This window comes from Carica papaya, chromosome 4 (assembly GCF_054855325.1).
Source record: "Carica papaya isolate Zhongbai chromosome 4, ASM5485532v1, whole genome shotgun sequence".
Lineage (NCBI taxonomy): Eukaryota > Viridiplantae > Streptophyta > Magnoliopsida > Brassicales > Caricaceae > Carica > Carica papaya.
In genome coordinates, this window is record NC_142312.1 from 27,377,316 (window position 1) to 27,399,878 (window position 22,563).

Sequence of the window (22,563 nt, forward strand, 5' to 3'; positions counted from 1 at the left end):
TTGGGTAAAGATAGAGCATAGTATATGGTTATGTGATTTTTAAACTTAGTGCATGATTTGACTTAATGTAAGCTTTTAAACACAAGATAAAAGAGAAAGAATCACTTTTAACTCTTCTATCTATTTTTGATTGTGTTGTGATTTTATAGACTTACAACAATTCATCACACAAAGCTTTTTAAATTTGATATTCATTATAATTTGATATCTGTTTTTTGTAGTGTAATTTAACCTCAAATATTTTATTTGTTTTAAATATTTATTTTTTTTTCAATTTTTTATTAAAAATAGTAAATATTTTAGGTAAAACAGATGGTTTAAAAATAATAAAAATAATTTTATAATTAATAATTAATTTAATAATTAATTAAATCATCAAAATTACATATATTTTTAAAATACTTGAATATAGTTTAATTATTTTATCTTTAATTAAAAAATAGATGAAATTGTGAGTTTGAAATAAATAAAAATTATTCACAACTAAATTGTAATTAAAAGAAATAAAAAATTGGATGGTAAAAAGTACAAAATTTTAATAACTAATTTGACATATATATACATATATATTCACATTTATAGATTTCTAACATTGTTACTAAACCGCGAGAGTCCTGCATGAACGAAGCCACGCAAAACCGTCTTCTCACGCAATCAGCAAATACAGCCACCGCCACCCGCAACCCACAAGCCAACGATTCAGTTCTTCTTTGTTACCCATGCGGGAAAAACATGAACCACCTCAACATTCTCAAGTTTCCGCCCACGATACCAGACATCTCAGAAACATAAACTAACCCAGTTAGTTTCATATTTATATCCATCAACGATGATCCCCTTGTTGCTTTTCAAGTTCTTCTTCTTCAAATGGCGAGATTACTGCTCAACCCTTTCGTTTCCATCTTCATACTCTTCGTACTATCACTTGCCGTGATAGCAAAAGGCGATCCGGCTCAAAATACGACAACGTCGCCGTGGTTTGAGCAAGTGATAAGTCATCATCGTCTTCATCGTTCTAATCCGAGGCAGCTAGGGTGTAGATGGAGGCCGTGGATTTGCAGGCGGGGAGAGCACCCGCCGGGAGTTCGGATGCGGTGTTGCCGGAACCAATGCGTCGACGTTTCGTCGGATGTTAATCACTGCGGTTTGTGCATAATCAGGTGCCCTTTTGGATGGCAATGCTGCAGGGGTTTCTGTGTTAATGTCATGTTTTGTCGGTTTAATTGCGGGAGATGTGGACACAGGTGTCCCTGGAGGAGCCGCTGCGTTTATGGAATGTGCGGTTATGCGTAGCCCTTTCTTTCTCCGTCTATTCCGACGTCACCACCGTCTCTGCCGCCGTGCGGGGTGCTTACGGCGTTAAGTAGTGAGTCAGAGTTTAGTCCTGTATTTAAACATGTATATTTGTCTTGTGTGACTCTAGTCAACTGGCTGGTATATAAACGGTCAACAGGAGACGAGTGGTTGACCAAAATAGAGTACAGTGGTGAATCTCTTTTAAATACAACCAAGAAAAAGAAGTTTCAAAATACTTCCACGCGCCGATTATTTCTTTCTTCAAATTGCTTTTTGTTGCTCTCTCTCTCTCTCTCTCTCTTTAATTTCGAGCAGTAAAAATGTAGGAAATGGACAAAACCGAAGCTGTGCCGCAGGTCGATTCTCCGTCTTTTCATTTTCTCTTCACGTTTGCTCTTTTTCTGTTTGGTTGCCAGGAAAATGGAAAGAACAAAAGAGCGGAACTCGTTTTATTCTGTATCTATATCATTTTCAGAAAATGATGAAGTCCGATCGATTGACTTAGTTGAAGTTGAATATTGACGCTTCATTCTCAAATAGAATCATTGCGAAAGCGAATCGAGAGTGAACTTCAGTTTTTAAAGCGATTCGCATTGCCTGTTCTGGTTTATGATTCTGGTTTTGGCTTGTCAGTTATCGCATATACTCTCGTACCGTATCGTAATTTGTAATGTCTTATGAGAATATACTTTTGATTGTTTTGGTTCAAATAAATGCTGACAATCTTTGAGTGGATTCCTTGTATTCGAGAAATTTCTTTCAGTTCAGTTTGTATCCAAATGACTGTTCTATTAGGTTAATTAATGTGATCTCTACTTTATGCGAAGTATGATTGGGATGACGCCATTGATGGCCTTGGTCATTTAATGACAACCTTCCTTTTTGTTATGGAATTGTCTCATAGATTTTGGAAGCTATTAGGTGAATACCCTGCAGACGTTCTTATGTTTATCTTACTCACTGTACTGGTTTCTTCTGCTGCTTCTAAGAAATGTGTTTTGGACAGTTGGATAATTGTTTATTATGTTCATATTGACTTTATGGTTGATATTGCCTCTCCAGGGCGAGCCATTTAATTTCCTGTATCTAAATTATGCCGGTCTTATGGCATGCGTACTGCAAGGTCATTGGTGAGCTTTGACTTCCATATTTTTATCTTGATGAGCTTCACAAATAACTTGTGGCATATCATGGAAAGTGTAAGTCTGTACATAAAAGTCTTGGCAATGTAAAGAAGCAGATCTACATGGCATGCATACTACAACAGGGTCATCGGTGAGCTTTGACTTCCACTGTTGTATCTTGATGAGCTTTACAAATAAGTTGTGGCATGTCATGTGAAATGTAAGTCTGTACATAAGAGTCTTGGCAATGCAAAGAAGCTTTAGTGGTATATATCAACCTTTGTAGTCGAGGTAGTGAAATTCAAAAGAATGTGCAACAGATATGTGGATCAGAAACCAGTTCCAAATAAATAGAATGCTATGAAGTTGGTAAGATGGAAGTGCGCATCTAAACAGAGGGATCACTCACAGTGCTTGTTTTGCACATTTATTTTAAATATTGACAGGTAGTGTCCTAAACTGGAACTTTCAATCCAGAGTTGGAGTTGCTTATTATGATACAAGTATTCACCAACTTCATGTGTTGGAAATTTGGGAGGATGGTAGCTCAGACTTTCCCCTTATTGGTCTGGGTACGAGTTTCATGTTTCTGCAGGAATGCTGTTTCATTTATCTTTCATCCATTCCATTACTACTATGGATGGCATTGCGTTCTGGGAAATTTATTTGTTCTTTTTTTTTTTGTACAGATTACCTTTTGCACTGTTTGTTGCTTCTCTAGTTGATTTTCTCTAATGTTTCTTGTTTAAATTTATTTCTGTTTCTTATATCTTTGCCTGTGCTGGTTTAGTAAAATATCAAGCCAAGCCCTTGATCATATACGCAAGCTCTAAAAGTGGAGATTCCTTTTTATCCGCTATAGAACGAAACAGTATGCTGCTTATTTGCTGTTGCATGTTGAGTACCAGTCTGTCCTCTGCTTACTCTATAAAGTTATGCAGATGGAACAATTGAGGCTCCAAACGTGAAGCTTGTAAAGACAATATTCAGCTATGAGCAAGCATGGCACGGGTACTTACATATCTGATAAATATACTGGCTTTTGTTTGATATATTAAGTAAATAAGATGGGAAAAGTTCAAAAGTTGAGATATATGCTAAGGTTGAAGCGTTTGATGAAGCTCCTCTTTTAGATTAGGGTTCGAACTTCGGACCTATACCATAACATCTCAACAGTTCTTATTGGACTTAGTTCTTTCACAGGGCTTCCACATTAAAATGTAATGGAATTTCCATGAAACTTGTTTACTTTTGGACAAATTAGGTGCCAATCCCACCAGCTACTAGAAACATGGGGCTGTCAGTTACTAGAATTGATTTTCCTTTTCTGTTTTTCTACTATTCTTTCTGCTGAGCCTCTCAAACCATGCAGTGATCAACCAATTATGATTTTCATTTAATTATTTTGTCCCGCAGCTGCTTCCATATATTAGTTGCCATGGCTGCACGATTGTTTAAATTTTACATGTTTGATATCTGGAGGATACTTTTCAGTTTGATAATTGGTTCCCTTTTCCCTCTATCTTCCTCATTCTTTATTTGGATTTTGTAGATTGACATATCTTCGAGTAATAGGGATGGAAGATGGGTTAACCATCAAACAGAGGATTTTTTATGTAAGTTGAAACTTCACAAATTTTCATATCCTGTGAGATACTGGGACATGATTCCGCTGCATATTATGGTATCTTCTCTTCAGTTTCTTAGAGTATGGCCTACTTTATCTGTATGCGGCCATGATTTTATTGCAGATAAACATGACAATCATAAATGTTTTTGGTACTACCATTGCGATTTGGTTATGGGATTTAATGCATGTAAACAGCTGGAATTTTAGCTTCTAACTTTCCCCTAATGCTATGTTTTTCTTTTTAGTGAATAGTATCTATATTTTTCAATGTAACTATTTGTGATGCAACTTAATATTTTATATAGGACAAACTATGATTTTTAGTTTCTACACTATTGGTCATATTATAATTAGGTTATGATAGTTATTTTTGTTCAATTTAGTCCTTAAATTTACAAAACTTCAATTTTTAGGTGTTTTTTTTTTATAAGTGTGAAAATTTTGACACAAATAATGTAACATCTTTGTCTTGCGTGTATTCTGTTTTCTATTGAGTAATGAAAATTACAACAACTGGAATGGACTTAAAGACACTTTAGAAGAAATATATAAGGAAACCCTTAAGGGTTTATCATAGAAAGAAAGCCGGAATAGAGAAATCAGAACACGAAGGGCAAAATGGGAAATTGGTCGAGACTGGAATCAGGGTTGACAAACTCTAACCATTCAATCTCGTAGCCGGTGCTGAATCCATCACCAATTCATCCTATGGCCGCTGCCGCGCCTAATAATGGGAAGTGCAATTCCGGCCACCAATGAAGCTTTTCTTTATTGTCTCAAGGCCTATAAAAAGCCCTTTTTTTACTGTTTTGTAATCATCAATCGAATTCAATAAAAAAAACTATTATCTCTCTTTCTCTTCAGATTCTTCATCATCTTATTCATTCTCTTCTTATTATTTTTTATTTTCCTCAAGTCAAAATCCATGTCTAAGGCATTTGACAAGTTAGTATCAGAGCTCGAACCGGCTAAATCTTACGCTGATGTGGCTGCTTGAACTTGGTTAAAATGGAAGGTCGCGATGGCTAAACCCAAGAATCCCAAGATGTTCACCGTGAAGGAAGTCGGCTTGAAACTCTTGGCATTCATGGATGAATTGTGCCGGCAGTTCAGCGTGATGCTGGATTTGTTCCGTGGCGGATCCGTCGACTAAACCGAATGGAGCTTAGTGCATCAAGAAGCCGAGGCCCATGAAGGTGGAGGCCTCCTGCCTCCCTTATGTGGCGTGAGCTCAGAATCAGGAAGACAAGGGTTAGGGTTACCTTTTCCAGCCCCATCGAATCGGACCCAATTGGTTGAAGAAATATATTAGGCCAAACCGGTCCGAACTGGCCTAAAATGATCCGATCCAACATCGACCCGAATTGGGTTGATCAGAAATTGCCTAGTAGAGCCATTGGATCAAATTAGATCGCCATGACTGTGAACTGACTCAGTTTTGGCCCACAATTCTACACTTTTTAAAGTGAAAATTCTGATTTTTGAAGGAGAAAGCCCTCATGGGTGGGTTCAATGATGTGAAAAATATTTTATACTCTACAACACCATCGAAGAGCAAAAAATGGAGATTACATCCCTATATTTGGGAGAAGTAGCCGACATGTAGTATCGTGGGTGAGTAGCCAAATTTGACAGCTTATACTGGGAATACTTTGTGGAAGAAATTTGCCAGCTATTTAGTGGACTCTCCCGAAAAGACTTTATAGAGGAGTTCAACAAAGTATACTAAAAAGGACCAGTCTCGATTATATGGAACAATTTGAATATTTACACTCTTTTATAGATGCAGATAATTTAACACTTTTAGAAAAGTTTTTTATATTCACTTTTATCAATGGCCTCACGCTGCAACTATAACCCATGATAAAACTTTTTTAAGTTATAAACGTTTAATCAAACATTCTAGCAGGTCTTACAGAAAAAAAAAATCAGTAATAAAGCTGTAATACCAAAACCCGAAATTCGACTCGAGGTTAATTTTAAATTAAAAAATGTATATATATAAAAATATAAATTTTAAATTTATAAATTTTTATTTAATATAAAATTAGAAAAAAAATAAGTGGATGATGAAATTGAAAATAATTTAAGAAAAATGAGTGAAAATTTGGGTTCGGGAGATATTTTTGAAAGAAAAATCAGAAACTGGGGTCAAAATATAAATAAAAAAAATGCGTCATGTAGGACTGCCCAATCAGCAGCTCCGACGAACGGGAGCGCGCCGCGTGGCAATGATACAACCAGAAGATCAGCAAGGATCTTAGTCAAGAATCCCAAGTATATCTTATTTTGATATCGTTGAAGCAAGTAGAACTTTCTCAAGACCCGGTCAACTATTTAGCATCAACTTATCCTCTGTTTTTTAATTTAACTCAAGTATTATTTTGTCTTTTGATTTGTTGAGATTATTTGGTTGCTACTAGCCGTTGTGCTCCCTGGATAATAGGGAGAAATTGTTTCCCTTCCTATTTAAAGCCCCATCAGATTATGGATGAGACAAGTATTAATTAACAAAAAAATTTTAGTTTTTCTATCCCAAAAATAGAAGCTTTCTTTTTGCAATCCTTGTGTTTTCTAGGCATCTATCATTTTGGGTTCTTTTGGAGTATTTTTAGGTACGTGAATGGTGTTTTTACCTCTGTAGGAAAATTCAGGAAACTAGGTGACCGCTAGTAGGCGCAGTAGAAAGTTCAATGTTTTAGACACCAATTCGAGTAAGAATCCCTCATTTTATTTTATGTTATGGAATTGAAGTCTAATTATCAATAATACGGTATTTTACGTAATTTAAAAAATTTCAAGAATTAATTATAAATTACTAATAGAGTCAGAACCAGTTATTTATTATTGTTATTCTGTTTAACTAATTGTTTGATTCATACCGGTAAAATAATTTAGTTGTGTTTTATTGATGCATTTATTGTTTGTCTTACATTAATTTACAGTTAAATTGTAAAACTGAAAATTAAAGGTAAACATAAAATTGATTGATTAAGTGAATGAATGAATAATATCCTTACTGGATATCGTGGAGATGGTGGACAGACCGGACACATAGAGAACCCTACCGTGAACGTCATCTCATACCGGACGGGATATTGAAGATTGATATTTTTGGCGCTCATACCGGATGAGATATGGGAACGGTCCGTTTCACCCTCATACCGGATGAGATATTGAGAGATGATATTTTTGACGTTCATATCGGACGGAGTACGGGGACGGTCGGTTAGTTGACAAAGTTGGATGTTGGTTCACGCATAGTGGGACATCCCTATGGACCCCTATAGATAGCAGTAGACAAATAAAAAATGAAAGTTGTTATTCTTACTTACTTGAATATGAGAATATTGAGCTATTGTTTCTATAAATCAATTTTGAAAATTTCGCAACGGTAAGTATGTAATAAATGGTTTTACTTATGATAAATGAATTTACTTAAATTAAGAGTTTCATTGGTTGTTTTTATGATTTTTACTAGCTTTTATTTTCTATATCGGTGAGTAGTGTGATATTCTTACTGTGCTAGTGTAGCTCATCCATTCATTAACTATTTCAGATAAAAAGGAACAAGATCTAGATCCCGATCACCAAGAGGGTTTTAAATAGTTCATCGCCCGAACTCCTTCAGAAGTTAGTGAAGGTTGTACTAAGATGCTCAGTTGTTTACCTTTTGTTTATTTCTTTAATTTTCATTTGTTCTTTTAGAAGGAACATTCCTGTAAGCTTATTGGGTATTCTAAATTATTGTATAAGAAATGTAAACCTTAAACTATATTGTTTCGCTTACGCATTCAATTCATGTCTTTATCTCATTTTCAGTTCTGAGCTTTACAGTTGATATCAGAACCAGGTTCCCCGGAACTATTCTTTACACAAAAACCATAGGAAACAACAAAAAAATGAATTATCATTCAACCATTCATTGTGAAATGCAGGTACAGATAGATAAGGAGAGGAAGACTCTCACTAAATCGAGCAGTCCGGGAGGGTTTGCTTTGAGAAGATGTTGATTGACTATTTGAAATATTGGAGACTCATCATTGCCCAGCAGATTCGGGAAGAATGAGGGAGCTACTTAACCCTCTCCCACTGCCACAAGTTGAGCCATCCCTGCAGCGGGAGGATTCTGAGCCACCTCGGTATGACCCTACTCCTTCACAGTACCATCCGACACCACCACAGTATGGCCTAGTGCCCCAATTGCATCACCCGACACCACCACAGTATAGCGCAGTGCCCTAATCAAATCACCCGGTACCACCACAGTACAATTCGGTGCCCCATCGTATCATCCAAACCCTTTTCCACGGGATCCAGTTCCTTCCATGATGGACCCAGACTACATTGAGAGGTAGAAAAGACTAAACTCATTTACTTTTGTAGGGGCATCCTCTTTTGAAGAGGTCGGGTACTGGTTACCTGAGATAGAGAAGACCTTTTACGACTCTTGGGTGATTTCCAAACAGAGAGTCATACTTGTCACCTACATACTGGTGAGAGAGGCAGACCGCTGGTGGCAACTCAAGCAGGCTACCCTACCTGTTCCAGTCATTTGGGAACAGTTCTTGATGGTCTTCAATACAGAGTACCTCCCAGAGTATTTCCGACATCTAAAAGAAATGAAATTTGCACATCTAGTCCAGGGTGATATGACTGTATCAAAATATGCCCGAAAGTTTCTAAAGTTGGGCCGGTATTCCCATGAGAGCATGATGAATGAAGACAGAAAGGCAAGAAAGTTCGAGTGGGGCCTTCGTCTTAATATTAGATAGCAGCTATATGTGTTCGAGCTCAATACTTATTCAGCTGTTCTGGCTAAGGCACAGCTAGTGGAGAGGAACATTCGTATTTTTCCTCTAGCAGTAAGGAACCTCAGGCCCTCGATTTCACACTGCAGACCAGCACCCACTGCACTTGTTCAACAGAATAAGAGACCTATGCCAATGACTCAAAGCTTCTCCTCAGATTCTGACAATAGGACGCAGTAAGACTTAACAACACTGCAATAAGGATCATGGGGACCGACCCTGTTATCACCTTAATAATACTTGCCGTAGATGTGGGAGTGCCTAGTATTACGCGAGAGAGTGCCTGAGAAATCAAAATCAGGCCAGACCTCCTATGTAGGGTAGGGCTTACAACCTTACTCAATAAGATGCATAAGCTAACCCATACGTGATACATTGTACGTATACTATCTGTAATCATTTTGCACATGTTTTGATTGATACTGGTGCTTCACATTCATTTGTTTCACACGCTTTTACACCAAATTTGAATATATTACCTGAAAGATTTGATTCTGTGTTCTTTGTGTTTACTCATGGGAGTAGGACACTACTACAGGAGGTTATATACAGAGCCTGTATTATAGATATAACATATAGAAAATTGACTGTAGACCTAATAGAGATTGATACGATGGACTTTGATGTAATTTTAAAAATAAACTGGTTAGCGGCGTATCACGCTACCGTAAATTGTTTTCATAAAAAACTTGTATTAAACCCTTCTAATGAAGAGTCATTTACAAATTAATAAAATTCTTTAAACATTATTCCCTCATGACAATTTTTCCTATTATTAGGTGCTTTAATTTGACTGTTTTCTGTAACTAGGTAAACCTAAGAAAAAATTTTGTATTCAAGAGATTCCGGTTATCTGAGACTTCTCGGATGTATTCCCGGACGAACTATCCAGACTGCCAGTTGACAGAGAAGTTGAATTCACCATAGATCTTTAGTCATGTACCCAACTTATTTCGTTTGCCCTTTACCGCATAAGTCGTGTTGAGATGGAGGAGCTGAGGAACCAGATCAATGAATTGCAGAATAGTGGATTCATCCGGTATAATGTGTCCCGTTGGGGTGCTGGAGTTACATTTATAAGGAAGGGAGATGAGACATTAAGGTATGTTTTGACTACAGATGACTGAACATAATCACGATCAAGAACAAGTACTCCCTCCCCAAGATTGATGACTTTTTTTATCAGTTGCAGGGTGTTCAGGTCTTCTAAAAAATAGACCTGCGTTCAGGTTACCATCAGGTAAATATTAAGGTAGAAGACTTCCCAAAACAGTTTTTCGAACTAGGTACGGACACTATGAGTTTCTGTTCATGCCATTTGGACTAATCAATGCACTAACTATTTTCATGGATTTGATGAACAGGGTTTTCAGATAATTCCTGGATCAGTTCATCATTGTATTTATCGATGATATCCTGATCTATTCAAAAAGTAGAGAGGAACACGCTCACCATCTGACTCAGGTTTTCTAGGTTCTCAAAGAAAAGAAGTTATATGTAAAGTTGAGTAGGTGTGGGTTCTGGCTCGAGCAGACTACATTCCTAGGACACATCATATCAAGGGATGTAGTGTCAATGAACCCCAAAAAAGTTGATGCAGTGCTCGGTTGTAAAAAATTGACTTCAGTCAATAAGATTCGTAGCTTTTTGGGGATGATAGGTTATTATCGTAGGTTTGTCGAACGATTTTCTAGCCTAACTGCTCTTTTAACTCGATTCACAAAGAAGAATGTCAAGTTTGAATGGAACGAGTACTGTGAAAAGAGTTTTTCAGAACTAAAGAAGCAGTTGACTACTGTACATGTGTTGGTCTTGCCGAGCGGGACATGTGGATATACAGTTTACAGTGATGCTTCCTACCTGGGGTTGGGTTGTGTTTTGATGCAGCATGGGAAGGTCATAGCCTCGGGGTCCAGGCAGTTAAAAAGTCATGAGCAAAACTATCCCATCAATGATTTAAAAATTGTCGCAATTATCCACGCCTTGAAGACTTGGCGTAATTATTTGTATGAGGAGGCTTTTCAAATATATACCGAACATAAAAACTTGAAACACATATCCACTCAAAAAGATCTCAACATGCGTTAGAGAAGATGGATAAAACTCCTCAAGTACTACGATTGCAACATCTTGTATTACCTGGGAAATGACAACGTGGTAGCTGACAGATTCAACAGAAAAAATGTAGGTATATTAGCTCACCTAATGGTTTCAGAATGCAGGGTAACAGGGACTGCACAACAGGTACGACTTCAGGACCTGAAGAGAGTTACATGCTTGGCCCACCTAACTATTCAACCTGAGTTGATTCAGATAATAAAAGAAGATCAATCCACCGATTTCACCCTAGCAGCCCTCTAGAAAGATGCAGAAGATGGAGTAAATCTAGAATTTCGAGTTTCTGTCGATGAGTTGCTTAAATTTCAGGACAGGGTGTGTGTTTTATGTGACAATGAGCTGGAAATAAACATCATGACAAAGGCTCGTAATTCAAAGTTTATCATGCATCCCAGAAGTACTAAGATGTATCAAAGTATGCGACCCTGATTTTGGTGGAACGGGATGAAAAGAGATGTGACCGACTTTATTTCCAAGTGTTTGGTATGTCAGTAAGTTAAGGCAGAGCATCAACGCTCAGACGGACTACTTCAGCCATTACCATTTCTTAAGTGAAAGTGGAAACAAATTACAATAGATTTCATGACAGGATTATCTAGGGCACGTTCGGGATATGATGCCATTTGGGTAATTATTAACCGGTTCACCAAGCTTTCCCACTTCTTGGCCATCAAGATGACCGACCAATTAGATAAGTTAGCGAGAATGTATATCCGGGAGATAGTCAGATTACATAGAGTGCTAGTGACAGTAGTGTCCGACAAAGACCTTAGGTTCACTTCTCGGTTATGATCTAGTTTTCAACAAGTCATGAGAACGAAACTGTCCCTTAGTATCGCATTCCACCCTCAGACCGATGGATCAGAAAGGACAATCTGCACACTAGAGGATATGTTCTGAGCTTGTGTTCTTGACTTCGGGGGCCATTGGGATGATCATTTACCTTTAATAGAGTTCGCTTATAATAATAGTTACTAAGCAAGTATCGGCATGACTCCGTATGAAATGTTATATGGCCACCCATACAAATCGTCGATCTGTTGGGAAGATGTGGGTGATAGAAAATTGTTCGGTCCAGATCTTGTAAAAGAGACTACAGCCAAAATAGTTAAGATCAGGAAGAACATCCAAAAGGCTCAGAGCAGACAGAAGAGTTATGCGGATACTCGGAGGAGGGATTTGAAATTTGAGAAAGATGATCGGGTGTTCCTTAAAGTCACTCATTTTAAAGAAATCATTAGGTTTGGCAAGAGGGAGAAACTAAATTCCCAGTTTATTGGGTCATTTAAAATCTTAGACAGAATTAGCACCGCTGCCTACAAACTAGCACTACCTCTAAAACTATCCAAGCTCCATAATGTGTTTCATGTGTCCATGCTTACGCAAGTACAACCTGGACCCTTTTCACGTTTTGGTCAATGAGTCTCTTTCACTCTAAGAGGATCTATTCTATGAATAGGTACTGGTAGGTATTGTGAACTGAAAGAACAGAGTATTCCGCAATCGAAAAAAATTTTTCGTTAAGATTTTATAACAGAATCACACACAAAGAGAGGCCATATGGGAGCGAGAATCGGACTTCAGAGCCTAGTATCCCAAACTGTTTGATTGAGTGAGAGAGACAAATTTGAGGGACCAAATTTCTTTTAAGAGGAGAAAGTTGTAATACTCGAGCTCAAAATTTAGTCCGAGATTAATTTTAAAATTAAATATATACATATAAATATAATTTTTAAATTTATAAATTTTTATTTAATATAAAATTAGAAAAAAATAAAAGAATAAAATTGAAAATAATTTTTTTAAAAAAGGTGAAAATTTGGGTTCAATAGTATTTTTTGAAAGAAAAATTAAAAAATAGAGTCAAAATATAATTAAGAAAAAATACATCACGTAGGATTGTCCAATCAGCAGCCCCGACGAACTGGAGTGCGTTGCATGGTAAGACACGCTGACTCAGTGCCATGCGGGAGGTCACACTGGCAATCCGTGTACCCATGATCAGACGGTCTTGATGTGTTCTTGCGCGCGTCGACAATTCGGATCCGTTCCTTCAGAAGCGATTGGACGGTCGCGATTAAATGCGATGAACGGTTTAGATTCGTTACCTCTTTAAACGTGATCGTATGGTCGAGATCAAATCGCGATGAACAGTTTAGATTCATTTTTTCATTAAACGCGATCGGACGGTCGAGATCAAACACGATAAACGACTCATATTTAAGGAAGATGAGTATAAATATCTCACTTCACACCGAACTCAATCCCTAGCCGTCAGCCCCCCGCTGAAGAAGAAGAACCAGTCGTCGGAGAAGGGAGCTGATTGTTGTTCATCGCCGTGCCGGAGTTACTTCCGATCTCTAAAAAAGGTAAAAATTTTCTTATTCACTCGTAATTTGATTTTGAACACCGCCATGGCCAAATCGAAGTAAAAGGAACGGCGGATGAACCGAAAACTACAAGTAAAGCCCAGTGGCGTTGCCGCAGAAAAAACTAAAAATCGTCTCCGATGAGTCCCTTCTCGTCTCTTGTTTTGTGAGATCTTTCCACCATTATGTTCACCATTCTGTTTTCTATAAGTTGACCGAAGAAAAATGCCTATTCACGAAGATGAGCTACCGCACCGAAAAATCCCGCTACTGGTAAATTTTTATTTTTTGACTTTTTTGTCAATCGAGACTCTTTAATGTATTTTTTCGCAGGGATGAGTATAAAACTTGTTGAAATTGGTAAAAAGTAACCGAAAACGACTAGTCCGAGGTAAATTACTGCCACGGGCGGTGGTGCCATCGCCGAAGCACGATAATGCCCCGGTACCGGAATTTTGAAATTAGTTGGAAAGGTTTTTAACATTGATTTAAATTTTTTTTGGATATTTTTAGATACGTAAAGCATGTTTTTATCTCTGCAGTAAAATTCAGAAAACCTGAGAACCGCTAGTAGGCACAATAGAAAGTTCAGTGTTTCAGACACCGATTCGGATAAAAATCTATCACCTTATTCTCCGTTATGGAATTGAAGTATAATTATCAATAATTCGGTATTTTGCGTAATTTAGAAATATTCGAGAATTAATTACAGGTTATTAATGGAGACAGAACTGGTTATTTATTTTTATTTTCCTGTTTAACTGATTGTTTGATTCATACTGATAAATGATTCAGTTGTGTTTTCTTGACGTTGTATTATTTGTCTTGCGTTGATTTACGATTAAATTGTAAAATTAAAAATTAAAGGTAAATAAAAAATTGATTGATTAAGTGAATGAATGAATGGTACCCTTACTGGATATTCTGAAAGATAGTGGACGGATCGGGTACATAGGGAACCCTACCGTGAGCGTCGGCTCATACCGGACGGGGTATTGAGGATTGATATTTTTGGTGCTCATACTGGACGGAGTATGAGGGCGACCTGTTTCGCCCTTATACTGAACGAGGTATTGATGGATGGTATTTTTGGCGCTCATATCGGATAAGGTATTGGGACGGCCCGTTAGTTGACAAGGTTGGTTATTGGTTCGCGTATAGTGGGACATCCCTATGGACCCCATAGATACTAATAGGCAAATAAAAAGGGAAAGTTGTTATTTTTGCTTACTTGAATATGAGATTATAATGTTGTTGAGCTATATTCTCTGTAGGTCAGTTTTGAAAATCTCACAACGGTAAGTATACAATAAATGATTTTACTTCTGATAAATGAATTTATTTAAATTAAAAGTTCAATTGGTTATTTTTATTATTTTTACAAACTTTTATTTTATGTATCGGTGAGTAGTGTGATATTTTTATTGGGTTAGTGTAACTCACCCATTCATTAACTATTTCATATTAAGAGGACCAAGACCCAGATTCCGATCAATAAGAGGGTTGTAAATAGTTCACCACCCAGACTCCTTCAAAAGCTAGTGAATGTTGTTTTAAGATGCTCAATTATTTATCTTTCGTTTATTTTTTTGATTTTTATTTGTTCTTTTAGAATAAACATTCTCGTAGCCCTATTGGGTATTCTAAATTATTGTGTAAGGAATGTAAACTCTAAGCTCTATTGTTTCGATTTCACATTCAATTAATGTTTTTATCTCATTTTCAGTTCCAAACGTTACAGCTGTATAAGAATCCCTATCTCTCCAACAATGGTGCTCCATTATAAAAAAAAGACTGATATAATGATAGAGTTTCCAAGAGCATGGGAAATGGAGCAGAATCTAGAAAATTAAAAGTTGTTACAAATGTGGAGATCAGTATTTTTTTAGAGCATTGATGCTTCAATAAAGCAATAATGACAATAGAAGAGATTATGACCGAAGAGATCCTAGAAGATAAAGAATCAGAAAGACCTAAAGAGGTTGAGGAAGACTTTACTGGCACTCTATCCATACAAAGAATAGAAGGAGTCACTACAGGGAGAACCCTGAAGATACGAGGAAAATTATTATGATATGATGTTTTGGTCTTACTAGATAATGGAAGCTTACATTCCTTCCTAAATGAGAAAACATTTAAATGGGTCAAGAACTAGATGATCAGCAGTAAACTACTGACAGTTATGGGTATTCTAAATTATTGTGTAAGGAATGTAAACTCTAAGCTCTATTGTTTCGATTTCACATTCAATTAATGTTTTTATCTCATTTTCAGTTCCAAACGTTACAGCTGTATAAGAATCCCTATCTCTCCAACAATGGTGCTCCATTATAAAAAAAAGACTGATATAATGATAGAGTTTCCAAGAGCATGGGAAATGGAGCAGAATCTAGAAAATTAAAAGTTGTTACAAATGTGGAGATCAGTATTTTTTTAGAGCATTGATGCTTCAATAAAGCAATAATGACAATAGAAGAGATTATGACCGAAGAGATCCTAGAAGATAAAGAATCAGAAAGACCTAAAGAGGTTGAGGAAGACTTTACTGGCACTCTATCCATACAAAGAATAGAAGGAGTCACTACAGGGAGAACCCTGAAGATACGAGGAAAATTATTATGATATGATGTTTTGGTCTTACTAGATAATGGAAGCTTACATTCCTTCCTAAATGAGAAAACATTTAAATGGGTCAAGAACTAGATGATCAGCAGTAAACTACTGACAGTTATGGGGGTCAACAGACAAAAGATGTCCAGCCACCTTGAATGCAAAAAAGTGACGTGAACTATACGAGACTACAAAGTCACCTACAATTTCTGCATCATTTCACTGAATAGTTACAACGTGATAGTAGGAGTTGATTGGATGAAACAATAATTGGGCTATACCGTACACCGAAGCATAGTTTTTAAGATACATTATAAATAATAAATGGGTTATTTCTTGCTAGCTTCAAGTTTTTTTGAGGACCAGTTATAACTTATTGAGGATGTTTGGAGTATTATATATATTTTTGTAGTTCAAGGTGTTTAAAGTACATTTTGTCTGAAAAAATTGTAGTAGTTGATTAAAGATTAGAAGTGTTAAAAACTACTGAGCTTTTAGCGAAAAAGAGAACAATTCTATGTTTTTTTAAAAAGACTTAAACAAAGAGCTTTCTCCCCTTATTTTCTATCACTATATCCCTCATCAAAATAAAATTTACAATTATCTTATGTTTAGGAACTTTGGACAATTCTTATATTGATAAAGTTTAATTGAAATTATTTTTAAGTATTCTTCTGATATAGAAAAATATTTAAGAATTTTTTATTAAAAGATTAAGTAAAACTATTATTTTTTATTATGTTATTAAAATCTCAGCTTAAAACTCTTAATCTTGTAAAATAATTGACAGATATTTAGAGTTTAAAAATAAAATAAAAGAAATCTAGTTTCTAAATAGTTTTTAAGTTTAGATCATTATGAACTAAAATTCAATTGGCATTAAAGGCCATAGAGACATGAATGCTAGAAAAATGTCAATCCAAATACTTGCATTATTATAAAATGTTATCAAAGCCATCTATGTTTTTCTCTCATACCTTGGCCTTTAATACGCATGCCCATTTCCGTACATGGTTGGCATGAAATGTGCATCTTGGGATGTTGATTCCTCAAGTATGGGGATATATAATAACTTATAAATATGTTGGGTTACTCTACCCATCGCTCTATGATCTTTTAATTATAACATAACCATCATGATCCATCATTTATTTTTGGTTGCACTATGTATCCTTGCATTTTGAATTGGGTTTCAAATTCTTGATGACTTCAGGATATCAAGATAATCATGAATCAACTAAGGGAACTCAAGCACAAGTTTGGTGTAGAGCCAATTGTTGTCTTGACATAAAAGGTGTGTAGATATATGCATATTTGAATCATTAGATGGTGAAGAATATGTTTCCTTGCATAAACTGAATTAAATATTAGTCGTGTAGTTAGTTTTTTCCTTCCTTCTTAATTCCTCTGTCGAATTTATATTATCAAGATTACGATTGAAATCCAGAGATTCTCAAGCATTTGCATTCTTTCAGAGTGTTGATACTTTGTTCTGAGTTACAAATTATATCTCACTAAGGATCTAATGTAGAGAGCTTCACATTGCTGTTGAAATAGTCGCTTGGATTTCAACAGTTAGTCTCAAATAACATGTAAGATTTCTATTATGAACTAATGTTAATTGACTTATAATATTTATCTTAGTATAATAAAGAACTTAACTAATTTGTGTGTTAATGGAATTATGATGATTAAAGCGAAATAAATTTTTATGAACTTATTACGTTTTGAATAAAATAAACATTTCTCGACAGCTAATTTATCTTAATTAATATGATTATAATATATTAAAAACTCGATGTAATCTTTTGTCTAACAACAACAATTTTACTATTTGTTTGTCTCATATTATTTGTTTATTGCAAGTGATATTGTGTCAAGAAATCAAAATTTTGGTTATATAGCTTATACACAGATAATTTTGTAGTAGCTAATAATAAGTACAAAAATATTTGTATTTGTAAAAATTAAATTAAATGAAAATGAGGAAATACAAAAACCTTATTACGCCAACCAAGAACAAATTATGAAATTGCCAACTCCACAATGGTACACGAACATATCAATAAATTTCCTAATGAACCAACGGGTATGGTCTAATTTTTTTAAAAAAAAAAAATCCGTTCCGACTTAAAAAAATACTTTTTAATGCAAAAAACTGTGGAGCTGCCACGTGTAACGCAGGAAGAAGACAATGATCCTCAATATATGGAACCACGTCCAGGTTCAATGAACCAGAAATGATCTCCTCCTCAGCCGATACTTTACTGTCCCGTTCCTCTGCTTTCCCTTTCACGCAGTAGACACGAACTCTTACTCTCACACTGTCTCTTGTCAGGAAATTCTCACTCTTATAAATGGCTCTTTCTTCTTCTTCAACTTCTCTGGCCGGCGGTTCAATTGCTTCACCCGAACTCAAAGGTATATATACTTTTTACATCCACCTTTTCTTCAAGTTCTTTTTTGGTGTATCTTCAATCTTGATGGTTAGATATTCATTAAATTTTCTGTTTCTGGTAAATAAGTCAGGAGAATAAGTTACGCGGCTTTCATGTTTGCCGAGAACGCGCGCAAAAGTGATATTATAATGATGAAGTACTAAAAAAGTAATGGAAGTTATGAAAATGCGGTGATTGACAAATTCTTTGAGTTGTAGAGCATCTATCCTGAAGTTAATGGAGATTTATCATATTTGATCGTTGGATGACAGTGCTGATTGATGCAATAAATATGGTAGTAATTTCATTTTCTGAGCTGAGAAGGGGTTCTCTTGCAGTACGATATAAAAGGCTTGTGTTTTGTGTGAACTTGCTTGATTTATGCCATTCAACAGATCTCAATTCTATTGTCAGTGTATATTTTTTTCTTAATTTCAGAGAGTAGCGTGGTTATAAAGGAAATAGTGGCGTGCCATTTTTGGCATCTTGTAACAATAGAAGGTGTCCTATCGGTCTTCTTCCTTTATTTATTTGTTTGTTTTTCTTGAATGAATCTACCGTGTCATTTTGTAAACTACTTCACTGGAAAACGATAGATAAAGTGATACTATCCAAGATTTTGTATTCAGATGTGTCAGATTGTAAGTTGTCAATCTCATGTTGCTGCAATAATTTGTCTTTAAGCATATTTGTATTATTGTTAGACATGGCGACCGCATGTTGGTTCATTGGATGGGTAGATTTAATGAGCGTCCTGTAGAATCTCTGTGCCCTACGTAGTGCTTTTTCCTGAGATAATATTGGTGTTAGTCATAGCACCAAAATGACATCCCACTCTCACTTTTTATGCAAGGTTTGAGTTTTGGCTGTGTCTTAGGCTCCAGGGAGAAAGCCATCTCGGGTCATTTCTCAGTCTTAACAAGTGAGATTGAAGCTTTCACAATAAGAGTCAGTTTATCACGAAAGAAAGACTATTATTATTATTTTAAAAGACAAATAAATACTTTACTTAAAATCTTAGTCCTTTTGGCTACCCTGCAATTTTGTCCATGTGATATCAGAAATTTAAATTCACAATTAAAAGAATCAGGTATGGTTTAACAGTGTCAAATATTCAATACATGTTGCTTAACTGATTAAGAAGAAAAGCATGATCAGTGATTGTGTGTAGGAAAAAAATATTATAGATGAATGAATGTGGTTTTATGTTTACTTCCTCTCTGTCCCTTTTCCATGTCTGCTGATTTATGTCCAATCTCTCCAATTTCTCCCTTCATCTTTTGCAATGTTGTTTTGTGCAGCTCCATTATTTGGTTCAGTTTCCCAATCACTTGGATGGATGTTTGCAAAAGGGGTAGGCAATTCCTACCAAAGACATTGCATAATGAAACCAGTTTGTATGAAGCCAAAAAAGAATTACTCAATTGTTCCCTTTGCTGCTATTACGGTTGGTCCAGGTAAATTTGTTTGCTAGTTGCTACAGTTGAAACAAAAGTTTTTTCGTACACATTAGGGACTCCTTAAAATTTATGGTACTTATCATTTTGTTATTAGTGGGAAAAGTAATCACTTAGTCTATTAAGACATTTAAGGAATTTATTTAATCACCACTTTCCATCTCGTTTAATTGTTTACTCAGTTAGTCAGCTATGTGCTTTTTTATTGAAATTGACAGAAGTTGATGCGACGGAGAATGAGGATTATGAGAAACTGACAAAGGAGATGGAAAATTCTTCTCCACTTGAAATAGTGGACAAGGCTCTCGAGAAATTTGGCCATGATATTGCCATTGCCTTCAGGTACCTTTATTCACACTTCTCACATTTTCTTTCCATGAAGGTATTGATAATACAGCAAGTTTCTTCTTTAATTAAAAACAGGAAGTTATCATGATAATGGTAGACATTTTTTTGGTTAAATTGAGAATAAAAATTGTTCTTTGATCATTGATTTTCTATCAAACCTAATAGCTGCTTCAAAATAAATTTCTTTAAAGATTGTATGATTATGTATTTCATGGGTATTTGGCAGGCACAAGACCCAGGAAGTAGAACCTGGGTCAGAGGTTGACATATGGGAGGCAAACGGCTAGCTAGTGGTAAAAACATATAGGATCAGTTGAATAAGAAATTAGTTAGTGTAGTTTAGAATAACTCATTGTTCTCTTGATTTGTTGGAAATCTATTAAGAAATATATCAGTTAAGTTGAATACGAACTCTTGCACGTGTACAGATCACGCCTCATTCATTAGGAAATTAACATTCTTCTTCCAAGGCTTGTGGTTACTTTTCTTTACTGGGGAACTTATGTTTAGTTAGTTCATGTTTATTCAGTGGAGCTGAGGATGTCGCCTTGATTGAGTATGCCAAATTAACTGGGAGGCCTTTCCGGGTGTTCAGTCTTGATACTGGGAGGCTAAATCCAGAAACGTATGAGGTCTTCAGCACTGTTGAGAAGCATTATGGCATTCACATTGAGTACACGTTCCCAGATGCTGTTGAAGTTCAGGGACTGGTAAGGAATAAGGGTCTCTTCTCTTTTTATGAAGATTGGCACCAGGAGTGTTGCAGAGTCAGGAAAGTTAGGCCCCTTAGGAAGGCCCTTAAAGGTCTCCGAGCTTGGATCACTGGACAAAGGAAAGATCCGTCCCCCGGCACAAGGGCAGATATTCCGATTGTTCAAGTCGATCCCTCCTTTGAAGGAATGGTTGGGGGAATCGGTAGCTTGGTGAAGTGGAATCCCATGGCCAACATGGAAGGCCATGAAGTATGGAGCTTCCTTCGAGCCATGAATGTTCCTGTCAACCCTTTGCATGCACAAGGTTATATTTCAATTGGATGTGAGCCATGCACAAGGCCAGTTCTGCCAGGACAACATGAAAGGGAAGGTAGGTGGTGGTGGGAGGATTCCGAAGCTAAAGAGTGTGGCCTTCACAAGGGGAACATCAAGCAGATAGAGGTGCCTGAACTTAGTGGCACTGAAAATGAATCAAATGTTGTCCAGAGAAATGGAAATTCCACACGCGCTGACCTTTTTAATAGTCAGAACTTGGTGGCATTGAGTAGAACTGGAATAGAGAACTTGGCTAGACTGGATAATCGGAGAGAATCGTGGCTTGTAGTTCTATATGCGCCCTGGTGCCGCTTCTGCCAGGTAAATTGCCTTTGCAAACACGGAGCAGCTGGATGAAAAATTGAACGTCGCCTGTAGTTTTGCATGGAGTATTCTGTTCTTTCTCATAGTTTTATTGTTAAATTACCGTCATCAATTTTGAAGTATCTAAAACAATTGATTTGCACTTCTGTCCAGGCAATGGAAGAATCCTACTTAGAACTTGCTGAAAAGTTGGCTGGGACTGGAGTGAAGGTGGGGAAATTCAGGGCTGATGGTGATCAGAAGGCATTTGCCCCAACAAGAACTGCAGCTCGGCAGCTTTCCTACAATTTTGTTTTTCCCAAAACACTCATCGAAGCCCATCAAGTATCCTTCGGAGGATAGAGACGTTGGCTCATTGATGACTTTTGTGCAAGCCCTTAGGTAATTGATATGCAGTTTCTTCTAGTTAATACGGTGTCTCTCTTCTTATGATAGTACCAGAATGCACTGTCGTAAATTGTAAATAGCTTTCTTTAGAAGTTAGGACATTGATACTTTTTTTTCTCTTCGACTGCCTCCTTAACTTGTAGACATCTTAATTTCCGTGGTTTTGGGTGCTTGCAAATTGTCTTGGATTGATATTTCGTCAATCCTTCCTTTTCCTTGGTTCAAAGTTTAAGGAATAACATTAAATTAACCAGTAACTAAAAATTCTCTGTTCTCCCCCGCAATCATAGACATTTAATTTGAGAGCTCAAAAGATTCAGAAGTCATGTAACTTGAGAAATGGTAGTAGATATTAACTAGATTTTCAATCTCCGGTATATAGTGCATAATTTTAAAATTAGTAATTAATGAAAATTTTTAATAGATAATTATTATATATATTTATATTTAATTAAAAATTATATTTTATTTTTAAATTAAAAACTATTATTAATATTATCACATTAATTCTATTTTATCTATTAAGATATATTATTATCTATTATATATATTTGAGTTAAGATATATGAACAGTAATAACTAATTAAGATTTTTTTCAATTAAAATAGGATAATTTTTTTTTA

At 36.0% G+C, this 22,563-nt stretch overlaps 1 long non-coding RNA gene and 1 pseudogene across 2 annotated transcripts; both read left to right on the forward strand.

Annotated features, from left to right (window-relative positions):
* Positions 1 to 1,317: 1,317 nt before the first annotated feature.
* LOC148266513 (uncharacterized) lies at positions 1,318 to 4,913 on the forward strand. Its single transcript, XR_015818643.1, has 2 exons — positions 1,318 to 3,431; positions 3,973 to 4,913. It is a non-coding gene; the product is annotated as an uncharacterized LOC148266513 (long non-coding RNA).
* A 13,271-nt stretch (positions 4,914 to 18,184) lies between these two features.
* Positions 18,185 to 22,204, forward strand: LOC110820839 (5'-adenylylsulfate reductase 3, chloroplastic-like; annotated as a pseudogene). Its single transcript, XR_015818644.1, has 5 exons — positions 18,185 to 18,379; positions 19,698 to 19,853; positions 20,072 to 20,195; positions 20,731 to 21,550; positions 21,707 to 22,204. The product of XR_015818644.1 is annotated as a 5'-adenylylsulfate reductase 3, chloroplastic-like (transcript).
* The last annotated feature ends 359 nt before the right edge of the window (positions 22,205 to 22,563 follow it).